Raw genomic sequence first — 27,289 nt, forward strand, 5'->3', positions numbered from 1 at the left:
CAACAAGGCCACCCATAAATACCCCCACCCCTCTGAAGGCAACGCCCCGAAACTCTCCTCTCTATTTAAGAACCCGCGCTTCTTTTAGGCAATACCTCTTTAATTCTCAGCTTCTGAAACATCCCGCTTCTTCAACATGTCCAGCGACATCAACATGAAACCCCGCAAGAAACAATCCCGGGCAAGGGTTCCTGTACTCACCAATTTGAAGATTGAACGCTCCTGGGTGTTGTTCTGGGGGGCTCGACGGGGTTACCGCTTTAAAAGGGATCCCAGCTATGTTGGAGTGGAGCTTCTTGCTTTGGGAGAGAAGGAGGGTACGTTGGAACCTTTTGAGACGGTAATTGAATACTCTTATGAGGACTGGTTGAAGGTGATGGCCTGGAGAGATCTGGGGCTTGTGGATAAGACTCTAGAAGGCTTGCAAGAGGGTCCAAGAGAATGCGAAATGGAGTCTCCGACTCAGGGTTTTGAAAGGTGTGAATGGGAAAGCTTGCAGAACTACGACAGACGACGTGTGGGGTTTTGGAGGGGGGTCTGACGGCTCAGGGGCTACTCTCTTCTAAGAGGGCGGTGTGTCGTGACGTAGTGAAGAGATAGGATAAAAGGTGCAACAATTCATTCATGGTTTAAAATTAAAGAGAATGTCTTACCCGAAAGCTGCGGACGTCGACAGGCTCTACAGGCCTCTTCAAACCCGGGATCACCCCTGGTTCTATTCCCCAGATTTTGTATACACTCTGGAACCCTTTGACTGTGGTTACTCTCCAAGACCTCAGACCCCGGTCCCTCAGGACGAAACAACATGCGGTGCGATGGATGTCCAAATGAGTCTCGGGGATCCCCAGCCTCTGGAGCTCATGGAGGGCCTCGATTTTGCCGAACTGTCTACCGTCTGTGCGTCTCAGGAGGGGGTCAGTCCAATGGATGGAGAAACACCCCACAAACCACCAGGCGACCCAATGAGCATCGGACTGTCCCGGGGGCGTGATGAAGACGCAGGATTTATGCCCGGGGTATGTGACCAAGTAAGCAGAGTGGTTAAAAGCACCCTGGTGTATATTCTGAGTGCTCTCATCGACCGAGCTCTGAAAGAAGTCTGTCGGGGGTGTGAAGTGAATCACCCCAGTCAGTTGAGACACAGTTGTTTGTTTGAACCAGACCGTTACTATTTCCTGTTCTATTTCAACGTGTTTTACAGAAGACTGAACAAACCGTGGCTGAAACCGGCACTAATCAAGGCGCTCTCTTACTCCCACATACATGTCACTGTGGGACAAGTCCAGAAAATCATAGATGAGATTTTGCTGGAGCTGAAAAAGGAGCCGTTTATAATAGAGAAACTTGGGCAGCTGCTCAATGACCTGGATGAGCCGAGTAGAAAAACCGCTGGCAAGCTAAAAGCTTATTTCTTCCGTAAAGAAGTTAAAGCTGGGGGCAGCGACGAAGAATTCGACATCTACGCCACTGATTCAGACTCTGACCTGAACTAAGGGACTTTGAACATGGGGAATGTTCTGGACTGGTTCTGCAACTGGTTCTGTCATCAACACTCTGCAGCTAACCTGAGAGCGCTATTACACCATGTGCTTGACAGAAAAGTAGCCAACGCGAGCCTTTTCTCTACAGATTTAACCATCGATGAGGATCAACTTTCAAACCTGGAAAAGTGAATGGCTGCTGTAACAAAGACCGGGGGGTACGAACACTGGGATGAAGGGCTCAAGGGGGCCAAGAATGATATTAGGCCATTTCATCAACATCTGTATGACCTTTTACTGAGCATGTTTAATACACCTCTGTTTAATTTTAAAATAGGTCATAATGTTGTTTTATTTACATATGTAACTGAGGTGTGTGCCTACAAGATAAAGAAACAGGTATATTTGTTGATATAGATCAAGTAACCAATCATCTGATTTCTTTTTGTCTGGACCGTAGAAAAAATTGTTGTGTATGTTATACTTTTCTCAAATGTCTTAAAAGGGGTATCTGCTCTCCTGAAGTTGAATAAAAAACCTTGTATAAAAACTTTGCGCATAGTGTGGGTCTGTGTGGTTATTTGACAGAATGACTCGGCAAGCTCCCCAAATGCAGGAACTATACTACAACCCAGCCAAGATTGGGGGTTTGGCGGGTAAGAAGGGTTTTCAAAGAGGACTCGCTGAGGCCGGAGTGAAGGTTAATGTTGTGGTTGTTTCAGAATGGTTACGGGAACAAGACGCCTATACCTTTCATAAACCTCTCAGGATTAAGTTTAAAAGAAACCGCGTATATGCAACTGACAGACTCACAATGGCAAATGGATCTAGTCGATATGTCAAATTTATCAAAACATAACAATGGTCACAAATTGATGTTGATGTGTATCGATGTGTTATCAAAATATGCCTGGGCTCGCATTCTACATAATAAAACAGGTCGGGCGGTCACAAGGGCCTTTGAGGATATATTGTCCAAGGGTCGATGTCCTAAAAAACTGCAGACTGATAAAGGAAAAGAGTTTCTCAACAGAGAATTTCAGAATCTACTGAAGAGACACAAAATACATCATTTCACCACCGGTAATGAGCTTAGGGCATCGGTAGTGGAGAGGTTTAACCGCACCATAAAGACCAAAATGTGGAGATATTTTACAGCGGTCAACACGTTCAAGTATTTTGATAAAGTTCAGGATTTTATCGATGCTTACAACCAAGGGTATCACACCAGTATTAAAATGAAGCCTATAGATGTTGATCAAAGTAATTCTTTTAAGGTCTATAAAAAATTATACGGACCATTTATTAAGAAGGGAAAAACTACTTATAAGTTCAACATCGGTGATGTGGTTCGCGTTTCAAAGCTAAGGAGTACTTTTGCCAATGGTTATGAAGAAACATTTTCTGACGAATATTTTACAGTTACCGAACAGTTGGCTAGAGACCCACCCGTGTACCGGTTAAAAGACTATGACGGGGAGAATATAGAAGGAACGTTTTACGAAGCTGAGTTACAAAAACTTATTGTGGGTAAAGACAGTGTATACAGAGTTGAAAAGATATTAGCTGAAAAAACCCAGAACCGGAAAAAATATGTGTTGATGAAATGGCTTGGATGGCCTGAAAAGTTCAATAGTTGGGTCCCGGAACAACAGGTTTGCGATATTCAATCCTTATAACAACTTGCCCGCGGGTGTGTTGTGGGCATTACTTTCGATACTCAAGATGGAATCAGGAGGCTTCTACGTGACTCTACCCAGTAACGCCTCTCTCGATATATACCCTAAAAATGAAATATCCAGTTACACGGTACAATTTGGAAAATCTATAGATCTAAGGGGGTCGTGGGAAGTGGGGTTGGCGGAAATACAGTATCCTTACACTTGGGCTGTTTTACAAGATAAGGATGCCACCTTCGCCATTTTTGATGATGTTAAAAAGAGTCAATGGACATTCACGATACAAGGAGGTTATTATGACAATGTGGATAAAATATTAGATGAGATGCATAAACAGTTCTCAGAAGGCACCCCCAACATCAAGCTATATTACAACCCTATTAAAAACAGAGTGTACAAGGTGTCAAAACCAGGTATTAGCATTCAAACCAGCGGCCAACTGGGGCGTATATTTGGGATCTATTCTGACACAGAGAGCAGGTTCTCAGAAGTGGTGGGGCGGCTTTTACACTCTTTATGTGTATACGGATATCATAACCCACCAGAGGGTCGGGGATAGTTATGTCCCCCTTTTGAGAAATGTACTTATTAAAGGTAAAAGCAATGACATGGTCACAATTACTTATGACAAGCCACACTACGTACCAGTCTCAAAGACCCAATTTGACAACATCACGATCGAAGTAAAATCGGATCAGAATATCAACGTACCCTTCCGCTTCAGTAAAGTTATTGTCAAACTACATTTTCGACCCCTGAAACAGTTTGTACATTATTAAAATGGCTACCTCGAGGGGTTATGTAGATCCTAGCGCCTATGTGGATTATTACAAGATGCAAGCCGGGAACGGCTTGCCCGGTTTTGTAGGAGCCCCCACAATGTATGGCGCCGGTCTAGGAGGACTCTTTCATGGTCTCTTTAGAATGGCCGTACCCCTGCTTAAGAGAGGCTTTGCTATAGCCAGACCCCACTTGAAATCAGCGGCTAAAAATATTGTTAGTGACGTGTTCACCAATGTTATGAACCGGGCAGCTAGCCATGAGCATCAGGAGGGTTCGGGTCTCATGGTAATGGCGAGGAGGGGGGGTAAAAGAAGAAACAGCATGTGTCCACCAGGGCGACGAAGATCCGTGGCTAACAAAAAACGAAGAATCTCTCATTCTCCAACATATCGTGGAAACACTCGGAGAAGGAAGCAGCACAAGAAAAAACCTGCAAAAAGAAAGTCTCAAAGAAAGAAAAATAGAGCCTCAGGATACATCTTTTAAACATGTCTTTTGTCCACAGTCTATCGGAAGAATGCGTCAAATCAGAACTGGATCTGTTTACAGTTCCATACACTCAAACGAGTATAGATAAGATCATATATGTAGAGATTCCCCCTCTTTCTGCAATTTCAGACATGGCCCCTCTGGAGTTTTTTATAGCTGGCAATGGCGAGGATTATATTGATTTGAAAAACACATTTATTTTAATTAACTGTAAAGTGACTGATTAGGATGGCGATGCAATCGAGAAGACGGCCAACGCTGGGGTCATCAATTTTCACAGGTGGATGTGACCCTGGGAGATCGGCTCATTAGTCAAAGCAGCAATACTTACCCCTATAGAGCCATGATGGAGTGTATCCTTAATTATAATGAGGAGACCCTAAGCAAACAGTTCAGCCTTTCTTCAAAGACATCCCGGAAGCTATGGACGACAAGGATCCAGAGGGACTCAATAAGGGTTTGCAAAAAAGAACGGCCTCTTCAACAGAAGGGAGGACCTTTGAGCTAATGGGGCATATCCATGCAGACATATTTTTCCAAGAAAAACTCATGCTCAACGGGGTAGACATTAAAATTAAAATGATCCGTAGTAAAAGTGCTTTTTGTCTGATGACCCCTGATACTGAAAAATATAAACTGACCATATTATCGGCCTCGCTGTTTGTGAAAAAAGTGTCCGTCTCCCCGGCGGTTAAACTAGGACACGCGCAGGCGTTAATGACGGCAAACGCCAAGTACCCGATCGAAAGAGTCTATATGAAAGTCCACAGTATCCCCGCAGGGACACGGGTGATGAACCAGGAAAATCTGTTTCTAGGACAGCTCCCAAAACAGGTTATTATAGGTCTCGAAGATAATGATGCATTTACCGGGGTTTACAACAAGAACCCCTTTAACTTTAAACATTATAACGCGGAATTTATAGCGTTGTACGTCGATGGTGTGCAGGTTCCATCCAGACCTTTTCAACCTGACTTTGAAAACGGCAATGCGGTTCGTGAATATGACAGTCTAGTACTGGCTACGGGTCGCCATCTCAAGGATCAAACTCTGCTGATCGATCGCCGGGAATACTGCAGCGGTTACACCCTGTACGGTTTCAACCTGACCCCTGACGAAGAGTGTGGACAACATTTTTCACTGATGAAGACGGGCAATATGCGTTTGGAGATGCGTTTCAAGCAGCCTCTACCACGCACTGTAAATATGGTCGTGTATGCAGTGTTTGACAACATTATTGAGGTGAATCAGAGGAGAAACGTTATGTATGATTATTATTAAAATGAACACCAGAGAGCTCAACCACATCATGAATGCCCTGGCCAGCTCACGGAAACTGTTTCAAGGAGTCTACACCTGCGATCAGCTGCCTAAATTTAAGATCAAGAATTTACCTGCAATGTACATAATCAACACACACCCTAAAAATATGCCCGGAGAACATTGGCTGGCTATTTATCTAAGGGAGGACCACCGTGGTGAATTTTTTGATTCCTATGCAAACCCCCCGGATTTCAGACCTTTCCCTCGGAAGATCAATAACTTTCTGCTCAACAACTGTCAAGAAACCATTTACAGCGGTCGTCAAGTACAAAGTCTTCAGACCTTCACTTGTGGTCAACACTGTGTGTTTTTCTTATATCATAGATCTAAAGGAAGGTCATACCCCGATATTATGGCCTTGTACAGTGAGGATTTAGGCCAAAATGATAAAAAAGTGGCAGAGTTTGTCAGGACACTGTGGACCCCCCCTTATAACACAATGACTTACGACCCTAGCCAGCCGTGTATACAGATGGGGTGTTCTTGTGAGGATTTTAAAAGATGTCATGCGTGTTAAGGTGAAAAAATAATGAAAACAGCCTTTGAATCATTAGTTTTGTTTTTATTCAACACAATTCTTATACAAAGCAGGGGTTATGGTATAAATAAATGTACAACATTTGAAAAATAAAAAATAAAAATAAAAAATTGTTTGTCGGGTCATTATTTACAGGGGAGACAAATAAAAACATGAGATTAATAAGCTTCCCAACGATGGATAGATCCTGAGGATGGTCGCTCAGCACGGACAGAGTAATGAGATATCGGAGTCAGATCAGGCTCCACCTCTTTACACAGACGGATTTTTTGTCGCGTTTCCTGGTTAGGAACTGTTGATTGGGGCATGTTCAGACAGGCCATCGCCTGTAGGAAAGCATTCCAGCCTACAGGTCGGCGACTATCGGGTACCTTATTAGTGCTAGTGACACTCTTCAACAAATCAAACATGTGTGAACCTTTGATCAGTTGTCCTTTAAAAACAAATTCACCCTGTTCATTCCAAGCCGTTACCCGCAGTTTCTGAACCATTTTGTGCAGGATATATTGTGCATGTCTTTTGCTTCTGGCCGGCATGTTTCTCAAAACATCCGTTACAACATCTCCCTCTGAACTCTCTACAGGTTCGGTCACCGCAACATCTTTATCAACCGTTCCCCCCGCATCAGCCCCAGAACCATTTTCTTGAGAGGCCTTGGTTAAAGTTAAAATGTTTTGATCTTTTTCACCCTGTCTAACCAGACGGAGGTAGCGCTGTAACGTGTTGGTATACAACTGGGCTTTGGAATACTGATTTAAATCGGCCCTGGCCTGTATAGCTTTCATTTCAGAGTCCAGGTTGTTTTCGGCCGTTTGTCTAATGGGCTCTGGCCCGACAACATTTTTTCTCAGTTTCTCAAGCTGCTCCTGAGGGATCAAAAACATTTTCTGAGCATATTCCATTATTAACCCACTCTGGAAGCTAGAAGACTGGTTAGGAAAGGCACGGCTATGCTCAACAGCGGTCCTATAAAACCCCCGGTTTGATTAATCTTCTTTCTTTTTCTTTTAATAGAATACTTCTTATTAGCGATGATCTTGATAACCGCTTTTTGTTTTTTGAGTTTAGAATGTTGAGAAGGGGTTAGGGGTATATTACCGCGTAAGATGTTAAAAGCTATTTCACACAGGGTCTCGATCAAATCCGAGGGGGCCCCTGCCAGCACAGCTTTCCTATGGCGCGGGCTCCCCTCAAATAACATTTGCAAAAGCGGCAGATTTCTTTTAATCCGAACAGACATTCTTATTTATTTCCTTTTCTTTAGCACATAGACTGCCGGCCAATCGTGCGGGCACAAACCTGTTCTTAGGCGAAAGTCTTCTGGGGTTTGTGCATTTAATTTCGCAATCAAGTACCCGTAGGGTTTTTTGGTGGCATCCTCAAATGCCTCCAAAAAGAACTTGGTCTGGTTAGGGTACATTTGACGAGCCAAGACGGTGACCTGTAGTTTATCTCTGGGGTTTTTAAAAAGAATTATATAATTGGCATATAAATTAATAGTGCGGCTTTTTTTACCTTGAAAAAATAGATTTTTAACTAAATAAATAATACTTTAATTCCTATGATGAGTGTACTTTGTGAAAGCTTTTTCCACTTCACTGTTGTCACCGGCCTGCTCCATCAGGTCATCAAGGATCACTAGGTTAGTTTGACCGGGCGGGAACAAGTCATCGCCACACAACGAGGCGGGGAGACCTTGCACAAATTTCAGATTATTTTTTTTCGAAGCCAAATCATCGTAGAGAGGTTGCCAGCAAGAGTAACACCACACTATGTTGTCAAGAGCTTGGGACACGGTTGCGTCCACATCTTCTATGATGTTCTTTATAAGATAGCTCTTCCCCGAATTGGAGGGACCGGCTATAATACAGGAGAAAGGGTGTTGAAGTCTGTTATCAAAACCACCGCTAATATCCATAAGGCAGAGTGGTATAATCAGTCTTCAACACTCTTTTATTGTACACCACTCTGAACCGTTTGTTTAGTGATCTATTTTCCAACGTGTACCCCTTTTTATTGCGATAGATCTGATTTCCGGCTGTAATAATCTCACGAGGAGGCGCGTCTTTCTCGTTACAAAACTTTCTACCAGGGTCGTCAGAGACTTGATGTTAATGAGCTTGTTGTTACAATGGTTCAGAGTGAAACCCTTAACTTTCATACAGGTCTTACCCGCAGCCGTTCTGTATGCGTAAGTCTTAGGACCCCCTGAAACAAACTCCACTATGTGGTCCTGAGGATCTAGTTCGCTCGTTAACTCCCCAAGGTAGTCCCCGAGGGGAGGGACCCAATCCCCTGGCCTGGTGACAAAGATTACAGAGTCAGTATCATGATAGAGCGTGCGTTCCTGCAACTGATCCATTAAGTTGTACAGTTCAAGCCGGGCGTAAGCCGTGGTAAAAACCGCTATGAAAACATTAACGTTCCCCTGTTTGGTGGGGAAATCTTTAGGGGCCCTCCACTGGACCTGTGCCACGTGGTCATTTAAGAATTGAAAGTGTGATACTGCATGTTGTTTGGAAAACATAAATTCTATGAACAGTTCAGGGGTTTTAATCAAGGTTGTGTTTAGACGGTAATTTCTTTCCCCAAACTTACCCCACAGACTGTTTAAAATCAGTTTGGACATTTGTCTCTTGGCGGGGTTTACAGTTATGTTCCCCGGCTCTAGACGGATCCCTTCCTTTTCAAAATATTGCTGAACGTATCGCTCTTTGGCCGCGGAGTCAACACACCATGAGGGATAGCCCGATGCCTCCTGTTTCCCTTTCAGATGGGTCATAATGTAATCAGCAAAAAGAGTATCAGTTTTTTCAGAAAAATGCCAAACCTCATACACCTTACCGACTCTGTAACCTTTCTCCACCGCCTTGTCAAGCTCAATGCTACACCAGACACCCGTCAGCGCTCTCTCTTCATCACTGTGCAGACAAGAGGTAGTTTGATTTTCAGTTTCCACACACGTTCTACACAGAGGGAACATCAATTTTCCCGAACACCTGTAAGGCAACACGGGTAAGAACAGCTCGCGAGGAGGGTACATGGTGACTTTGATCAAACTAAAGTAATGTCCGATTTCGAGAAAGTCACGATAAACAATGGTTGGACGCCCCACCGGGTACATTTTGGTCTTGTTGACATAAGGGTACAGACTGGTGAAATCATAGTAATCTACTCTCTCACCCTCCTTTACCTCATAATGTAAACAGAGGGCATTGGTACAACCCCCAAATAACGCATCCCGGGGCTCTAGACATTCAGGAAAGTCCAAGGTTTCCATAAACCGTTGTACCCCCGCATCCTGTTGCTTCAGGGTCGTCCACTCGTGTTCCCAAATCACCAGCACGTTCAAACCATAGGTGTTTTTTAAAGTTTCAATTCGTTCCTGGAAATCATAGTACATATCACCGCAGAGTTTTAGTGTTACGGGGTTAAAGGTGTTTGGGTCGAAGCACTGAGGACAGCCATGGTAAATACAACCGGCAAACTCATAAGCGGTACGCCGCCCGGACACGTCGCTAAAACCGTCTAAGTAGTAAGGCCCCATTTTTACTTCCCCTTGATTTAAAGCATGTCTGATGAAGATGTTATCCCGGGCACTCAGGTATTCCACCCACTGTATGAAGACAGTCGAAAAGTTCTTTTGTCTAGCACGATAGTTGTCAGAAGTGGTGACCGCTATAGTGTTTTTCTGCAAGAAATTGGACCGATACATTTTCATGCAGAGAGACGCTATGGTCACACTTTGCAAAGGGTTGAGACCCGATGTGTTGATAACCTCGGCGCGGAAACGCACACAGGCTTCTTTAAGGATCACCACATCATTTTTATAATAAGCGGCCATCTCTTCTCGGAAATCAAAAACACCTCCCTTAACCGTATTGTACCATTTAAAGAATTCCTCCCTCTCATGAGACATCATAGTATCAACCCCATAATAAGAGGCGGGCGGGTAGGACCCTTGATAATTTTGAGTGTCCTTAGTATTAAAAAAATGGCAGAACCAACCTTTCTTCTGAGCCTCAAAACCCAGAGCCTTAGGCAAAGCGCTCAATTTCATGGGGAGGAAATTTAACAAGTCTATGTAACGTTAGTTGAAAGCTTCGTCGGTGAAACACATGATCTTGCTACCCTGAGCTATTATTTTTGGGGTCACCCCATTTTCCACCAGATACTTCATCAAAATGTAAGAATCATAACCCTTAGCATTGTGGGCAATAAATGTGTAATTGAGGTATTTTGGACCTCGATACCGCGTAAAGAAATCCCTGACACAACTCTCACCGCTAGCTGACCACTCACGATCCAACATGTCAATACAGTGTATATAATTAGCAACGTGGACCCCGTTTTCTTGCCGGCATTCAAAATCAAAAAAGACATACCAGTTGTGCGGCGGCTCCTTTTTAACCGGCTGAATAAAGCACTGGTGTTCGGACCCCGGGGTTAAATCAGCATTACAGATCCTGCATCTCGGCTCCAGACATTTGTGTGGTTTAACCTCATGAAAACGGTACTGGAGGCAACACTGCGGGCAACATTTAGTTTGATCACAATAACTCCATTTTTTAACCCCTCTCAGCAGCGGCCCTCTGTACCTTATGCTCGGAAAAACAGAACGCTGAGAGACAAATCCTTAAGCAATCTTTACATCGGATGGTAGGGGCCAAACCCTTACGACATTGCGGATTGAAACAGACGTTACAGTAACCGTCACAGCGGTGCTTAAGCTTATCATTGAAGGCCTTATAACACCAATGACAAACATACGAACAACCCAAAAAAGCCGTCAAACTCTTTATTCCAAAGTAATGACTATCACTTAGGAAGAGAAACAGTGTCTGTGTATGGGTTTCAGGATGTGTCTGAAATTTCACAAATACTTTCCTTTACCTCACAACGGAACCACACAACAATTTTTAAAGACAACAACTCCTCAAACTTGGTGATGTCTGAAAAGGCAACCATCTGTTGAGAGTTTAAGCCGGCCCTCTGATGAAGCATTAAAGCCTCTTGCAGAGCTTGGGGTTCAGGCATGTCGGGGGTGAGTAGTTTTATTAAACTGTAAGCAAAACAGAGCTTATTGTCCCCACTGGAACTCACCACTAATTGCCTGAGCTTGGTCCTAATTATGTCGTTCTTCAAGCATTTCGACAGTCTTCTAAGCGCCCCACCCTCAGGGTTACGAACCACATTCATTACCAGAGACAGACTTTCATCAGCTAAGATGGCTGCGTTACTTTGCAATAACGCTTCGATTTTAGCCAGACGTCTAAATTATCTCCACTCAGCATTACAGATAGGTTGCTAAACAAATCATCCCCTCTGAGTTCTAACTGTACAACATCTCGAGGTCTGACCCTTTCAGCAACCTGTTCAAGCATTTTCTGCAAGGCCTCGTGTATGTTGACAAATATTTCTGCATAATTGTCACAATTTAAAAGTTCTGCAAAATTAAAACGCTGAATCATTTCAAAATTGTTATAGGCCGGTCTATCTATAATCACGGGATCACTGGTACTCTTGGACACATCATCATTTTGAACAAAGCCTTCACCCCCTACATTCTCACAGAGCATGTCCTCCACAGCCTTATCAGTCTCAGAACCCTCCACATTCCGAACACCCCCACTGCTGACATCTACAAAACCCCCTTTTTGAGGAGGCTCATTTACAGCCTGTAAAAGTCCTTCAAAGATATCCAACCGGTTAATGTCAAGACCCTCCTCTATAGTGATGGCTGCTTCTGCCGCCATCCTGTGTTCTAATTGTCTCAAATCATTTATAATAGGGGCAGAATTTGGTAGGGGTAGCTCCTCCAAAGCCTCCACCATTTCAAACAAATCGGGGTGAACTAGGGGGTGAACCTCTATAAGCGCTACCGGTGGGAGGTGGTTATTTAGATCATTGACCATCTGTAACAGGTCGGGGTTCACCGGTAAGTCTGTTAATTCACATTCTATTGGTGGTAATTGGGGGTTATTTAAATCATTTATCATTTGTAATAGTTCCAGGTTCATTGGGACATCAGAGGAGTTCACAACAGGGCCGGAGATGTTCTCTCGGGAAGGTCTTTTTGGGGCCCTAGCTTGTTCATAATCCTTTAGTTTGTGAGTTCTTTTACCAAGTCAGGACATTTTTTAATTTATTTTTTATTTTTCCAACAACCCACAATAGTAAGGCGTTTTGTGTCTATTAAAACATTAAATACGGTACAATTCGTTAGTAAGGGTATTAATAAGGGTGTTTTGGCTCTCTATCACCAGGTTTTGCCCCACTAACACAAGTCTTTGATTTTGTAACAAAGTATGTAGCAACTCATGCCGACCTTCAGGAAGTAGCTCCGGGGGCTGGTGGCCTGGCTCAGCTTCAAAGGATGGTCGCTCCGGTAAATCTCGGTCGAAGGAGGCAGGGAGCGAGCGTATACTCATGGACGGAGACCAAGAAGGCCTTTGCGGTGACACCCTGGCCAAGCGCGGGGTACTGTTCCGCGTTTCTGTAGCCAAGAAACGGGTCTGGGGGGACGATGTTGAAACCAGGCCGTCGTTGGGTGGTGTGTCAGCCCTGACTGACGGCGACCCCTGAGGTTGTTGGATGCCTGTATTTGTTCCGCCCGACAATGCGGCGGGCTGAATCTGGGGTGTTGAATTACCCCCAGAAGGCTGTGGCCTGAGTAGATGTTGGGGGGTCTCCAAGACCACCGTGGGGGATCCTCTCGGTGATCTCACCGGGGAAGATGTTTGAACCCACTTAGACGGGGTAATTATCCTCAATAGCTCATCCACAGAATGACTATCCCAAGAGTCTTGGGAAGAATAAAAATATACATTACATTTACATCTTTAAACGGTGACAGAAATCAAACTTAAAACAACATGTCCAGGACATTCAAAACCTTTAGCTTTTTTAGACCTTTGAAAATAGCCTTAGACATTCACTACAACGCCTTATTATTTACAGACAATATATTTATTAGGACTTGATAATAAATGTAAAACAGAGAAGCCGCTGTAAATAAACTGTTTCTTAAATGTTTCTTTAAAAACTGTAATATTGTTAATAAAACACACACACACACAACAACATTTCATTTTTAAACGAACCTTCCAAGTGTAAACGCTTCCTGATCCCGGGACTTCCTGTTTCACAAACGTTTTCACGATCTGTTTAAATATTAAATACAATGAACACCTTCAAGCCTTTTCCTACAACCACTTTAAAACAGAAGTATAATAGCGGGAGATAAGCCAAACAACTTACTAAACCCTTTCGGACGTCTTTACTTCCTAACCAGACGGTACGGCAATCGGTCATTTCTAAACACGTTCCCCAGAAACAAGCATAGACCTGTCCGGACTTCTAAAGATCTTTCCCAGAACCCCCCGCCCTACAGGAAACGGTCACCCATCGCTTAAATATTAGCCATCAACGGGCAAACAAAGCCCTTTTAAAAACATTAAAGTTTGAAAGATCTTACTTACCTCCACAGAATAATCGTTTCTTATGTTTTTCGGCTGGTTTAGCTTTTTGCACCGCTGTGAAGGTAAGAGACATGTTTAACCTTTAACCACACCGCTTTATAAAAAGCTTTAACCTCTTACAGGCTGCAGACATATACTCACAGCTATCAGATACCGGGGCTAACGGCCTTTCAGATTCTTGAAAGGTTACGGTTCTCGAAGGTAAAACGAAACAAGCCCTCGATGTGGAAGGCCTTTCGTTGTCTCGAACCACGTTTCTTAATACTGTTAGACAGGATAATTTTTTAAAATTAACAAAACTGGACTCAAACATCTTACAGAAACGTTATACAAACAAACAGGGGTTTAGTTCTTACCCGGTCGGCAGACAGCCTGTCTAGGGACAACCACTTCTCTTGGTCGATCCTCGGAGACATTAATCACAGGCCTTTCGATAGTTTCTGTGTAATTAAAGAGACCGGCATTAATATATATTAAAACGTTTTCATAACTCTAATGAGCCGCTTCAAAACCACACACACCCATGCATAAGAACCCATGAGCGCAAACACAAAAATCTTACCGTCGTTGTTCCAGATGATCTCCTCAGCGTTGGGAATTAACTCCTGTTGACTGGTTGAAAAATAATTTTACAGAACTTAAAACAGATGTTATAGCCTTATTTACAATACATGCACACAACACGCTCTGAGTCAATGAAAATAATCTGAAGACTTGCCTAAAAACTCGTTTAAATCGAATCGCTGATGTTGTTTCCGGACATTGTTGATCTTTAGTCTTAAATCGAAAGGTCAGTATGAGTCTGTCGAGCTGAAGACCAGACCTTCATACTTATACTGATGGCCACATGCCGGATCTGTTTGTAAGGCATTGTTCTGGTCTGGCCTTTGTGCCACCCTGTTACCAATTAACATATCAAAACCAACCAATAAAATGACACTGCATCAAATTTCAAATAGAAACCAAGATGGAGACGATCTCTCTCCTCTCTACTCTAAACTTTTATTAGAACCTTTTGGTCTCTCAAAAAAACATTTTTAAGCATCAAGACCTATAGTCAACAACCACTAAGAATATTTCAGGCCTTTATAAGCGCTAAAAAACAACCTGAGCCTAGAAAATAACTATAAAGATCAAAAATAACTAGCGCTTTTACAGTGATTTTTTTTTTTTTTTTTATAGCGATGCTTTGTTTGGTATTAAACAAGTCACAAACTACTCAGAACAGCGTTTATCCCCGCAAAAGAGATATTTGGGTTTATTTTACAAAGCTTATAAATTATATAGGTTAAAAGTATTCTGAATGTTTTGATATCACACGCCATACCAACTGTTGTCTTCTACACCTTACGGTAGCAACAAATCTAACTACTGCTTTACTTTAACAATAATAATGACGGCGACTACGACGACAACAAGAACAACAAGAACAACAACAACAACATCATCATCATCATCATCAGATTTTAATTAAAAGTGGCTACACCAGCGTTTACAATTTCAACCTGTCGACGGACGGACGCTCTGAGAGCACCGATTTCGGGCACTCCAATGAAGAAAAGCCACCCACCGCCTGAGGGGAACCACGAGGGCAAGCAGGACGAAAAGGGCCGGCCCAAAGCAGGCTGTTTCCACCCGGTTTCGAACCGGGGACCTTTCGCGCGTTAGGCAAATGTGATAACCGCTACACTACAGAAACTGACAACGCCGCCTCTTGCTTCAAACGGTTACCGTTGGAGCCTGCTGGTAAAACAGGCTCAGGCGTTTCAGGTCGGCTAGACTGTGAGATGGCGTCTGAAGTGCCGCGAAAGGATGCCATTTTCACAGACCTGTTTGGCATTGCTTAAGGGCACATCAGGACACTTCGGAAACTCTTTCAAAGGCAGGACGCCCTGCGCTCTGACAGTGCCTGCACTTAACCCAACAAGGTGATGCTGAATGGCTTGTTCAAACGGCTGGTGGTCTTCCGTCACCACCAGACTATGAGAGCTATACTGCGCCTTCAACTACATAAGAGTAGATAGTAGGGTTTTTTGGGCGCGGCCTATTTTGTTATGACGTATGCCCTAAGCTTATTAATATTCCTACGTCATAATTGGGGGGCGTGATTTTAGGTAGAGTTATTTCCTTAATTATTCCTACGTCATATCCGTCAGAAAGTGTGCACCCATAAAACCCTGAACAACAAGGCCACCCATAAATACCCCCACCCCTCTGAAGGCAACGCCCCGAAACTCTCCTCTCTATTTAAGAACCCGCGCTTCTTTTAGGCAATACCTCTTTAATTCTCAGCTTCTGAAACATCCCGCTTCTTCAACATGTCCAGCGACATCAACATGAAACCCCGCAAGAAACAATCCCGGGCAAGGGTTATTGTACTCACCAATTTGAAGATTGAACGCTCCTGGGTGTTGTTCTGGGGGGCTCGACGGGGTTACCGCTTTAAAAGGGATCCCAGCTATGTTGGAGTGGAGCTTCTTGCTTTGGGAGAGAAGGAGGGTACGTTGGAACCTTTTGAGACGGTAATTGAATACTCTTATGAGGACTGGTTGAAGGTGATGGCCTGGAGAGATCTGGGGCTTGTGGATAAGACTCTAGAAGGCTTGCAAGAGGGTCCAAGAGAATGCGAAATGGAGTCTCCGACTCAGGGTTTTGAAAGGTGTGAATGGGAAAGCTTGCAGAACTACGACAGACGACGTGTGGGGTTTTGGAGGGGGGTCTGACGGCTCAGGGGCTACTCTCTTCTAAGAGGGCGGTGTGTCGTGACGTAGTGAAGAGATAGGATAAAAGGTGCAACAATTCATTCATGGTTTAAAATTAAAGAGAATGTCTTACCCGAAAGCTGCGGACGTCGACAGGCTCTACAGGCCTCTTCAAACCCGGGATCACCCCTGGTTCTATTCCCCAGATTTTGTATACACTCTGGAACCCTTTGACTGTGGTTACTCTCCAAGACCTCAGACCCCGGTCCCTCAGGACGAAACAACATGCGGTGCGATGGATGTCCAAATGAGTCTCGGGGATCCCCAGCCTCTGGAGCTCATGGAGGGCCTCGATTTTGCCGAACTGTCTACCGTCTGTGCGTCTCAGGAGGGGGTCAGTCCAATGGATGGAGAAACACCCCACAAACCACCAGGCGACCCAATGAGCATCGGACTGTCCCGGGGGCGTGATGAAGACGCAGGATTTATGCCCGGGGTATGTGACCAAGTAAGCAGAGTGGTTAAAAGCACCCTGGTGTATATTCTGAGTGCTCTCATCGACCGAGCTCTGAAAGAAGTCTGTCGGGGGTGTGAAGTGAATCACCCCAGTCAGTTGAGACACAGTTGTTTGTTTGAACCAGACCGTTACTATTTCCTGTTCTATTTTAACGTGTTTTACAGAAGACTGAACAAACCGTGGCTGAAACCGGCACTAATCAAGGCGCTCTCTTACTCCCACATACATGTCACTGTGGGACAAGTCCAGAAAATCATAGATGAGATTTTGCTGGAGCTGAAAAAGGAGCCGTTTATAATAGAGAAACTTGGGCAGCTGCTCAATGACCTGGATGAGCCGAGTAGAAAAACCGCTGGCAAGCTAAAAGCTTATTTCTTCCGTAAAGAAGTTAAAGCTGGGGGCAGCGACGAAGAATTCGACATCTACGCCACTGATTCAGACTCTGACCTGAACTAAGGGACTTTGAACATGGGGAATGTTCTGGACTGCTTCTGCAACTGGTTCTGTCATCAACACTCTGCAGCTAACCTGAGAGCGCTATTACACCATGTGCTTGACAGAAAAGTAGCCAACGCGAGCCTTTTCTCTACAGATTTAACCATCGATGAGGATCAACTTTCAAACCTGGAAAAGTGAATGGCTGCTGTAACAAAGACCGGGGGGTACGAACACTGGGATGAAGGGCTCAAGGGGGCCAAGAATGATATTAGGCCATTTCATCAACATCTGTATGACCTTTTACTGAGCATGTTTAATACACCTCTGTTTAATTTTAAAATAGGTCATAATGTTGTTTTATTTACATATGTAACTGAGGTGTGTGCCTACAAGATAAAGAAACAGGTATATTTGTTGATATAGATCAAGTAACCAATCATCTGATTTCTTTTTGTCTGGACCGTAGAAAAAATTGTTGTGTATGTTATACTTTTCTCAAATGTCTTAAAAGGGGTATCTGCTCTCCTGAAGTTGAATAAAAAACCTTGTATAAAAACTTTGCGCATAGTGTGGGTCTGTGTGGTTATTTGACAGAATGACTCGGCAAGCTCCCCAAATGCAGGAACTATACTACAACCCAGCCAAGATTGGGGGTTTGGCGGGTAAGAAGGGTTTTCAAAGAGGACTCGCTGAGGCCGGAGTGAAGGTTAATGTTGTGGTTGTTTCAGAATGGTTACGGGAACAAGACGCCTATACCTTTCATAAACCTCTCAGGATTAAGTTTAAAAGAAACCGCGTATATGCAACTGACAGACTCACAATGGCAAATGGATCTAGTCGATATGTCAAATTTATCAAAACATAACAATGGTCACAAATTGATGTTGATGTGTATCGATGTGTTATCAAAATATGCCTGGGCTCGCATTCTACATAATAAAACAGGTCGGGCGGTCACAAGGGCCTTTGAGGATATATTGTCCAAGGGTCGATGTCCTAAAAAACTGCAGACTGATAAAGGAAAAGAGTTTCTCAACAGAGAATTTCAGAATCTACTGAAGAGACACAAAATACATCATTTCACCACCGGTAATGAGCTTAGGGCATCGGTAGTGGAGAGGTTTAACCGCACCATAAAGACCAAAATGTGGAGATATTTTACAGCGGTCAACACGTTCAAGTATTTTGATAAAGTTCAGGATTTTATCGATGCTTACAACCAAGGGTATCACACCAGTATTAAAATGAAGCCTATAGATGTTGATCAAAGTAATTCTTTTAAGGTCTATAAAAAATTATACGGACCATTTATTAAGAAGGGAAAAACTACTTATAAGTTCAACATCGGTGATGTGGTTCGCGTTTCAAAGCTAAGGAGTACTTTTGCCAATGGTTATGAAGAAACATTTTCTGACGAATATTTTACAGTTACCGAACAGTTGGCTAGAGACCCACCCGTGTACCGGTTAAAAGACTATGACGGGGAGAATATAGAAGGAACGTTTTACGAAGCTGAGTTACAAAAACTTATTGTGGGTAAAGACAGTGTATACAGAGTTGAAAAGATATTAGCTGAAAAAACCCAGAACCGGAAAAAATATGTGTTGATGAAATGGCTTGGATGGCCTGAAAAGTTCAATAGTTGGGTCCCGGAACAACAGGTTTGCGATATTCAATCCTTATAACAACTTGCCCGCGGGTGTGTTGTGGGCATTACTTTCGATACTCAAGATGGAATCAGGAGGCTTCTACGTGACTCTACCCAGTAACGCCTCTCTCGATATATACCCTAAAAATGAAATATCCAGTTACACGGTACAATTTGGAAAATCTATAGATCTAAGGGGGTCGTGGGAAGTGGGGTTGGCGGAAATACAGTATCCTTACACTTGGGCTGTTTTACAAGATAAGGATGCCACCTTCGCCATTTTTGATGATGTTAAAAAGAGTCAATGGACATTCACGATACAAGGAGGTTATTATGACAATGTGGATAAAATATTAGATGAGATGCATAAACAGTTCTCAGAAGGCACCCCCAACATCAAGCTATATTACAACCCTATTAAAAACAGAGTGTACAAGGTGTCAAAACCAGGTATTAGCATTCAAACCAGCGGCCAACTGGGGCGTATATTTGGGATCTATTCTGACACAGAGAGCAGGTTCTCAGAAGTGGTGGGGCGGCTTTTACACTCTTTATGTGTATACGGATATCATTACCCACCAGAGGGTCGGGGATAGTTATGTCCCCCTTTTGAGAAATGTACTTATTAAAGGTAAAAGCAATGACATGGTCACAATTACTTATGACAAGCCACACTACGTACCAGTCTCAAAGACCCAATTTGACAACATCACGATCGAAGTAAAATCGGATCAGAATATCAACGTACCCTTCCGCTTCAGTAAAGTTATTGTCAAACTACATTTTCGACCCCTGAAACAGTTTGTACATTATTAAAATGGCTACCTCGAGGGGTTATGTAGATCCTAGCGCCTATGTGGATTATTACAAGATGCAAGCCGGGAACGGCTTGCCCGGTTTTGTAGGAGCCCCCACAATGTATGGCGCCGGTCTAGGAGGACTCTTTCATGGTCTCTTTAGAATGGCCGTACCCCTGCTTAAGAGAGGCTTTGCTATAGCCAGACCCCACTTGAAATCAGCGGCTAAAAATATTGTTAGTGACGTGTTCACCAATGTTATGAACCGGGCAGCTAGCCATGAGCATCAGGAGGGTTCGGGTCTCATGGTAATGGCGAGGAGGGGGGGTAAAAGAAGAAACAGCATGTGTCCACCAGGGCGACGAAGATCCGTGGCTAACAAAAAACGAAGAATCTCTCATTCTCCAACATATCGTGGAAACACTCGGAGAAGGAAGCAGCACAAGAAAAAACCTGCAAAAAGAAAGTCTCAAAGAAAGAAAAATAGAGCCTCAGGATACATCTTTTAAACATGTCTTTTGTCCACAGTCTATCGGAAGAATGCGTCAAATCAGAACTGGATCTGTTTACAGTTCCATACACTCAAACGAGTATAGATAAGATCATATATGTAGAGATTCCCCCTCTTTCTGCAATTTCAGACATGGCCCCTCTGGAGTTTTTTATAGCTGGCAATGGCGAGGATTATATTGATTTGAAAAACACATTTATTTTAATTAACTGTAAAGTGACTGATTAGGATGGCGATGCAATCGAGAAGACGGCCAACGCTGGGGTCATCAATTTTCACAGGTGGATGTGACCCTGGGAGATCGGCTCATTAGTCAAAGCAGCAATACTTACCCCTATAGAGCCATGATGGAGTGTATCCTTAATTATAATGAGGAGACCCTAAGCAAACAGTTCAGCCTTTCTTCAAAGACATCCCGGAAGCTATGGACGACAAGGATCCAGAGGGACTCAATAAGGGTTTGCAAAAAAGAACGGCCTCTTCAACAGAAGGGAGGACCTTTGAGCTAATGGGGCATATCCATGCAGACATATTTTTCCAAGAAAAACTCATGCTCAACGGGGTAGACATTAAAATTAAAATGATCCGTAGTAAAAGTGCTTTTTGTCTGATGACCCCTGATACTGAAAAATATAAACTGACCATATTATCGGCCTCGCTGTTTGTGAAAAAAGTGTCCGTCTCCCCGGCGGTTAAACTAGGACACGCGCAGGCGTTAATGACGGCAAACGCCAAGTACCCGATCGAAAGAGTCTATATGAAAGTCCACAGTATCCCCGCAGGGACACGGGTGATGAACCAGGAAAATCTGTTTCTAGGACAGCTCCCAAAACAGGTTATTATAGGTCTCGAAGATAATGATGCATTTACCGGGGTTTACAACAAGAACCCCTTTAACTTTAAACATTATAACGCGGAATTTATAGCGTTGTACGTCGATGGTGTGCAGGTTCCATCCAGACCTTTTCAACCTGACTTTGAAAACGGCAATGCGGTTCGTGAATATGACAGTCTAGTACTGGCTACGGGTCGCCATCTCAAGGATCAAACTCTGCTGATCGATCGCCGGGAATACTGCAGCGGTTACACCCTGTACGGTTTCAACCTGACCCCTGACGAAGAGTGTGGACAACATTTTTCACTGATGAAGACGGGCAATATGCGTTTGGAGATGCGTTTCAAGCAGCCTCTACCACGCACTGTAAATATGGTCGTGTATGCAGTGTTTGACAACATTATTGAGGTGAATCAGAGGAGAAACGTTATGTATGATTATTATTAAAATGAACACCAGAGAGCTCAACCACATCATGAATGCCCTGGCCAGCTCACGGAAACTGTTTCAAGGAGTCTACACCTGCGATCAGCTGCCTAAATTTAAGATCAAGAATTTACCTGCAATGTACATAATCAACACACACCCTAAAAATATGCCCGGAGAACATTGGCTGGCTATTTATCTAAGGGAGGACCACCGTGGTGAATTTTTTGATTCCTATGCAAACCCCCCGGATTTCAGACCTTTCCCTCGGAAGATCAATAACTTTCTGCTCAACAACTGTCAAGAAACCATTTACAGCGGTCGTCAAGTACAAAGTCTTCAGACCTTCACTTGTGGTCAACACTGTGTGTTTTTCTTATATCATAGATCTAAAGGAAGGTCATACCCCGATATTATGGCCTTGTACAGTGAGGATTTAGGCCAAAATGATAAAAAAGTGGCAGAGTTTGTCAGGACACTGTGGACCCCCCCTTATAACACAATGACTTACGACCCTAGCCAGCCGTGTATACAGATGGGGTGTTCTTGTGAGGATTTTAAAAGATGTCATGCGTGTTAAGGTGAAAAAATAATGAAAACAGCCTTTGAATCATTAGTTTTGTTTTTATTCAACACAATTCTTATACAAAGCAGGGGTTATGGTATAAATAAATGTACAACATTTGAAAAATAAAAAATAAAAATAAAAAATTGTTTGTCGGGTCATTATTTACAGGGGAGACAAATAAAAACATGAGATTAATAAGCTTCCCAACGATGGATAGATCCTGAGGATGGTCGCTCAGCACGGACAGAGTAATGAGATATCGGAGTCAGATCAGGCTCCACCTCTTTACACAGACGGATTTTTTGTCGCGTTTCCTGGTTAGGAACTGTTGATTGGGGCATGTTCAGACAGGCCATCGCCTGTAGGAAAGCATTCCAGCCTACAGGTCGGCGACTATCGGGTACCTTATTAGTGCTAGTGACACTCTTCAACAAATCAAACATGTGTGAACCTTTGATCAGTTGTCCTTTAAAAACAAATTCACCCTGTTCATTCCAAGCCGTTACCCGCAGTTTCTGAACCATTTTGTGCAGGATATATTGTGCATGTCTTTTGCTTCTGGCCGGCATGTTTCTCAAAACATCCGTTACAACATCTCCCTCTGAACTCTCTACAGGTTCGGTCACCGCAACATCTTTATCAACCGTTCCCCCCGCATCAGCCCCAGAACCATTTTCTTGAGAGGCCATGGTTAAAGTTAAAATGTTTTGATCTTTTTCACCCTGTCTAACCAGACGGAGGTAGCGCTGTAACGTGTTGGTATACAACTGGGCTTTGGAATACTGATTTAAATCGGCCCTGGCCTGTATAGCTTTCATTTCAGAGTCCAGATTGTTTTCGGCCGTTTGTCTAATGGGCTCTGGCCCGACAACATTTTTTCTCAGTTTCTCAAGCTGCTCCTGAGGGATCAAAAACATTTTCTGAGCATATTCCATTATTAACCCACTCTGGAAGCTAGAAGACTGGTTAGGAAAGGCACGGCTATGCTCAACAGCGGTCCTATAAAACCCCCGGTTTGATTAATCTTCTTTCTTTTTCTTTTAATAGAATACTTCTTATTAGCGATGATCTTGATAACCGCTTTTTGTTTTTTGAGTTTAGAATGTTGAGAAGGGGTTAGGGGTATATTACCGCGTAAGATGTTAAAAGCTATTTCACACAGGGTCTCGATCAAATCCGAGGGGGCCCCTGCCAGCACAGCTTTCCTATGGCGCGGGCTCCTCTCAAATAACATTTGCAAAAGCGGCAGATTTCTTTTAATCCGAACAGACATTCTTATTTATTTCCTTTTCTTTAGCACATAGACTGCCGGCCAATCGTGCGGGCACAAACCTGTTCTTAGGCGAAAGTCTTCTGGGGTTTGTGCATTTAATTTCGCAATCAAGTACCCGTAGGGTTTTTTGGTGGCATCCTCAAATGCCTCCAAAAAGAACTTGGTCTGGTTAGGGTACATTTGACGAGCCAAGACGGTGACCTGTAGTTTATCTCTGGGGTTTTTAAAAAGAATTATATAATTGGCATATAAATTAATAGTGCGGCTTTTTTTACCTTGAAAAAATAGATTTTTAACTAAATAAATAATACTTTAATTCCTATGATGAGTGTACTTTGTGAAAGCTTTTTCCACTTCACTGTTGTCACCGGCCTGCTCCATCAGGTCATCAAGGATCACTAGGTTAGTTTGACCGGGCGGGAACAAGTCATCGCCACACAACGAGGCGGGGAGACCTTGCACAAATTTCAGATTATTTTTTTTCGAAGCCAAATCATCGTAGAGAGGTTGCCAGCAAGAGTAACACCACACTATGTTGTCAAGAGCTTGGGACACGGTTGCGTCCACATCTTCTATGATGTTCTTTATAAGATAGCTCTTCCCCGAATTGGAGGGACCGGCTATAATACAGGAGAAAGGGTGTTGAAGTCTGTTATCAAAACCACCGCTAATATCCATAAGGCAGAGTGGTATAATCAGTCTTCAACACTCTTTTATTGTACACCACTCTGAACCGTTTGTTTAGTGATCTATTTTCCAACGTGTACCCCTTTTTATTGTGATAGATCTGATTTCCGGCTGTAATAATCTCACGAGGAGGCGCGTCTTTCTCGTTACAAAACTTTCTACCAGGGTCGTCAGAGACTTGATGTTAATGAGCTTGTTGTTACAATGGTTCAGAGTGAAACCCTTAACTTTCATACAGGTCTTACCCGCAGCCGTTCTGTATGCGTAAGTCTTAGGACCCCCTGAAACAAACTCCACTATGTGGTCCTGAGGATCTAGTTCGCTCGTTAACTCCCCAAGGTAGTCCCCGAGGGGAGGGACCCAATCCCCTGGCCTGGTGACAAAGATTACAGAGTCAGTATCATGATAGAGCGTGCGTTCCTGCAACTGATCCATTAAGTTGTACAGTTCAAGCCGGGCGTAAGCCGTGGTAAAAACCGCTATGAAAACATTAACGTTCCCCTGTTTGGTGGGGAAATCTTTAGGGGCCCTCCACTGGACCTGTGCCACGTGGTCATTTAAGAATTGAAAGTGTGATACTGCATGTTGTTTGGAAAACATAAATTCTATGAACAGTTCAGGGGTTTTAATCAAGGTTGTGTTTAGACGGTAATTTCTTTCCCCAAACTTACCCCACAGACTGTTTAAAATCAGTTTGGACATTTGTCTCTTGGCGGGGTTTACAGTTATGTTCCCCGGCTCTAGACGGATCCCTTCCTTTTCAAAATATTGCTGAACGTATCGCTCTTTGGCCGCGGAGTCAACACACCATGAGGGATAGCCCGATGCCTCCTGTTTCCCTTTCAGATGGGTCATAATGTAATCAGCAAAAAGAGTATCAGTTTTTTCAGAAAAATGCCAAACCTCATACACCTTACCGACTCTGTAACCTTTCTCCACCGCCTTGTCAAGCTCAATGCTACACCAGACACCCGTCAGCGCTCTCTCTTCATCACTGTGCAGACAAGAGGTAGTTTGATTTTCAGTTTCCACACACGTTCTACACAGAGGGAACATCAATTTTCCCGAACACCTGTAAGGCAACACGGGTAAGAACAGCTCGCGAGGAGGGTACATGGTGACTTTGATCAAACTAAAGTAATGTCCGATTTCGAGAAAGTCACGATAAACAATGGTTGGACGCCCCACCGGGTACATTTTGGTCTTGTTGACATAAGGGTACAGACTGGTGAAATCATAGTAATCTACTCTCTCACCCTCCTTTACCTCATAATGTAAACAGAGGGCATTGGTACAACCCCCAAATAACGCATCCCGGGGCTCTAGACATTCAGGAAAGTCCAAGGTTTCCATAAACCGTTGTACCCCCGCATCCTGTTGCTTCAGGGTCGTCCACTCGTGTTCCCAAATCACCAGCACGTTCAAACCATAGGTGTTTTTTAAAGTTTCAATTCGTTCCTGGAAATCATAGTACATATCACCGCAGAGTTTTAGTGTTACGGGGTTAAAGGTGTTTGGGTCGAAGCACTGAGGACAGCCATGGTAAATACAACCGGCAAACTCATAAGCGGTACGCCGCCCGGACACGTCGCTAAAACCGTCTAAGTAGTAAGGCCCCATTTTTACTTCCCCTTGATTTAAAGCATGTCTGATGAAGATGTTATCCCGGGCACTCAGGTATTCAACCCACTTTATGAAGACAGTCGAAAAGTTATTTTGTCTAGCACGATAGTTGTCAGAAGTGGTGACCGCTATAGTGTTTTTCTGCAAGAAATTGGACCGATACATTTTCATGCAGAGAGACGCTATGGTCACACTTTGCAAAGGGTTGAGACCCGATGTGTTGATAACCTCGGCGCGGAAACGCACACAGGCTTCTTTAAGGATCACCACATCATTTTTATAATAAGCGGCCATCTCTTCTCGGAAATCAAAAACACCTCCCTTAACCGTATTGTACCATTTAAAGAATTCCTCCCTCTCATGAGACATCATAGTATCAACCCCATAATAAGAGGCGGGCGGGTAGGACCCTTGATAATTTTGAGTGTCCTTAGTATTAAAAAAATGGCAGAACCAACCTTTCTTCTGAGCCTCAAAACCCAGAGCCTTAGGCAAAGCGCTCAATTTCATGGGGAGGAAATTTAACAAGTCTATGTAACGTTAGTTGAAAGCTTCGTCGGTGAAACACATGATCTTGCTACCCTGAGCTATTATTTTTGGGGTCACCCCATTTTCCACCAGATACTTCATCAAAATGTAAGAATCATAACCCTTAGCATTGTGGGCAATAAATGTGTAATTGAGGTATTTTGGACCTCGATACCGCGTAAAGAAATCCCTGACACAACTCTCACCGCTAGCTGACCACTCACGATCCAACATGTCAATACAGTGTATATAATTAGCAACGTGGACCCCGTTTTCTTGCCGGCATTCAAAATCAAAAAAGACATACCAGTTGTGCGGCGGCTCCTTTTTAACCGGCTGAATAAAGCACTGGTGTTCGGACCCCGGGGTTAAATCAGCATTACAGATCCTGCATCTCGGCTCCAGACATTTGTGTGGTTTAACCTCATGAAAACGGTACTGGAGGCAACACTGCGGGCAACATTTAGTTTGATCACAATAACTCCATTTTTTAACCCCTCTCAGCAGCGGCCCTCTGTACCTTATGCTCGGAAAAACAGAACGCTGAGAGACAAATCCTTAAGCAATCTTTACATCGGATGGTAGGGGCCAAACCCTTACGACATTGCGGATTGAAACAGACGTTACAGTAACCGTCACAGCGGTGCTTAAGCTTATCATTGAAGGCCTTATAACACCAATGACAAACATACGAACAACCCAAAAAAGCCGTCAAACTCTTTATTCCAAAGTAATGACTATCACTTAGGAAGAGAAACAGTGTCTGTGTATGGGTTTCAGGATGTGTCTGAAATTTCACAAATACTTTCCTTTACCTCACAACGGAACCACACAACAATTTTTAAAGACAACAACTCCTCAAACTTGGTGATGTCTGAAAAGGCAACCATCTGTTGAGAGTTTAAGCCGGCCCTCTGATGAAGCATTAAAGCCTCTTGCAGAGCTTGGGGTTCAGGCATGTC

General features: G+C 43.6%; 1 non-coding gene across 1 annotated transcript; it reads right to left on the reverse strand.

Moving 5' to 3' along the window:
* Positions 1–15,400: 15,400 nt before the first annotated feature.
* On the reverse strand, positions 15,401–15,473 carry trnav-aac (transfer RNA valine (anticodon AAC)). The gene has a single exon. It is a non-coding gene; the product is annotated as a tRNA-Val (tRNA).
* Between the last annotated feature and the right edge of the window lie 11,816 nt (positions 15,474–27,289).

This window comes from Amia ocellicauda, chromosome 11, assembly GCF_036373705.1.
Source record: "Amia ocellicauda isolate fAmiCal2 chromosome 11, fAmiCal2.hap1, whole genome shotgun sequence".
NCBI lineage: Eukaryota > Metazoa > Chordata > Actinopteri > Amiiformes > Amiidae > Amia > Amia ocellicauda.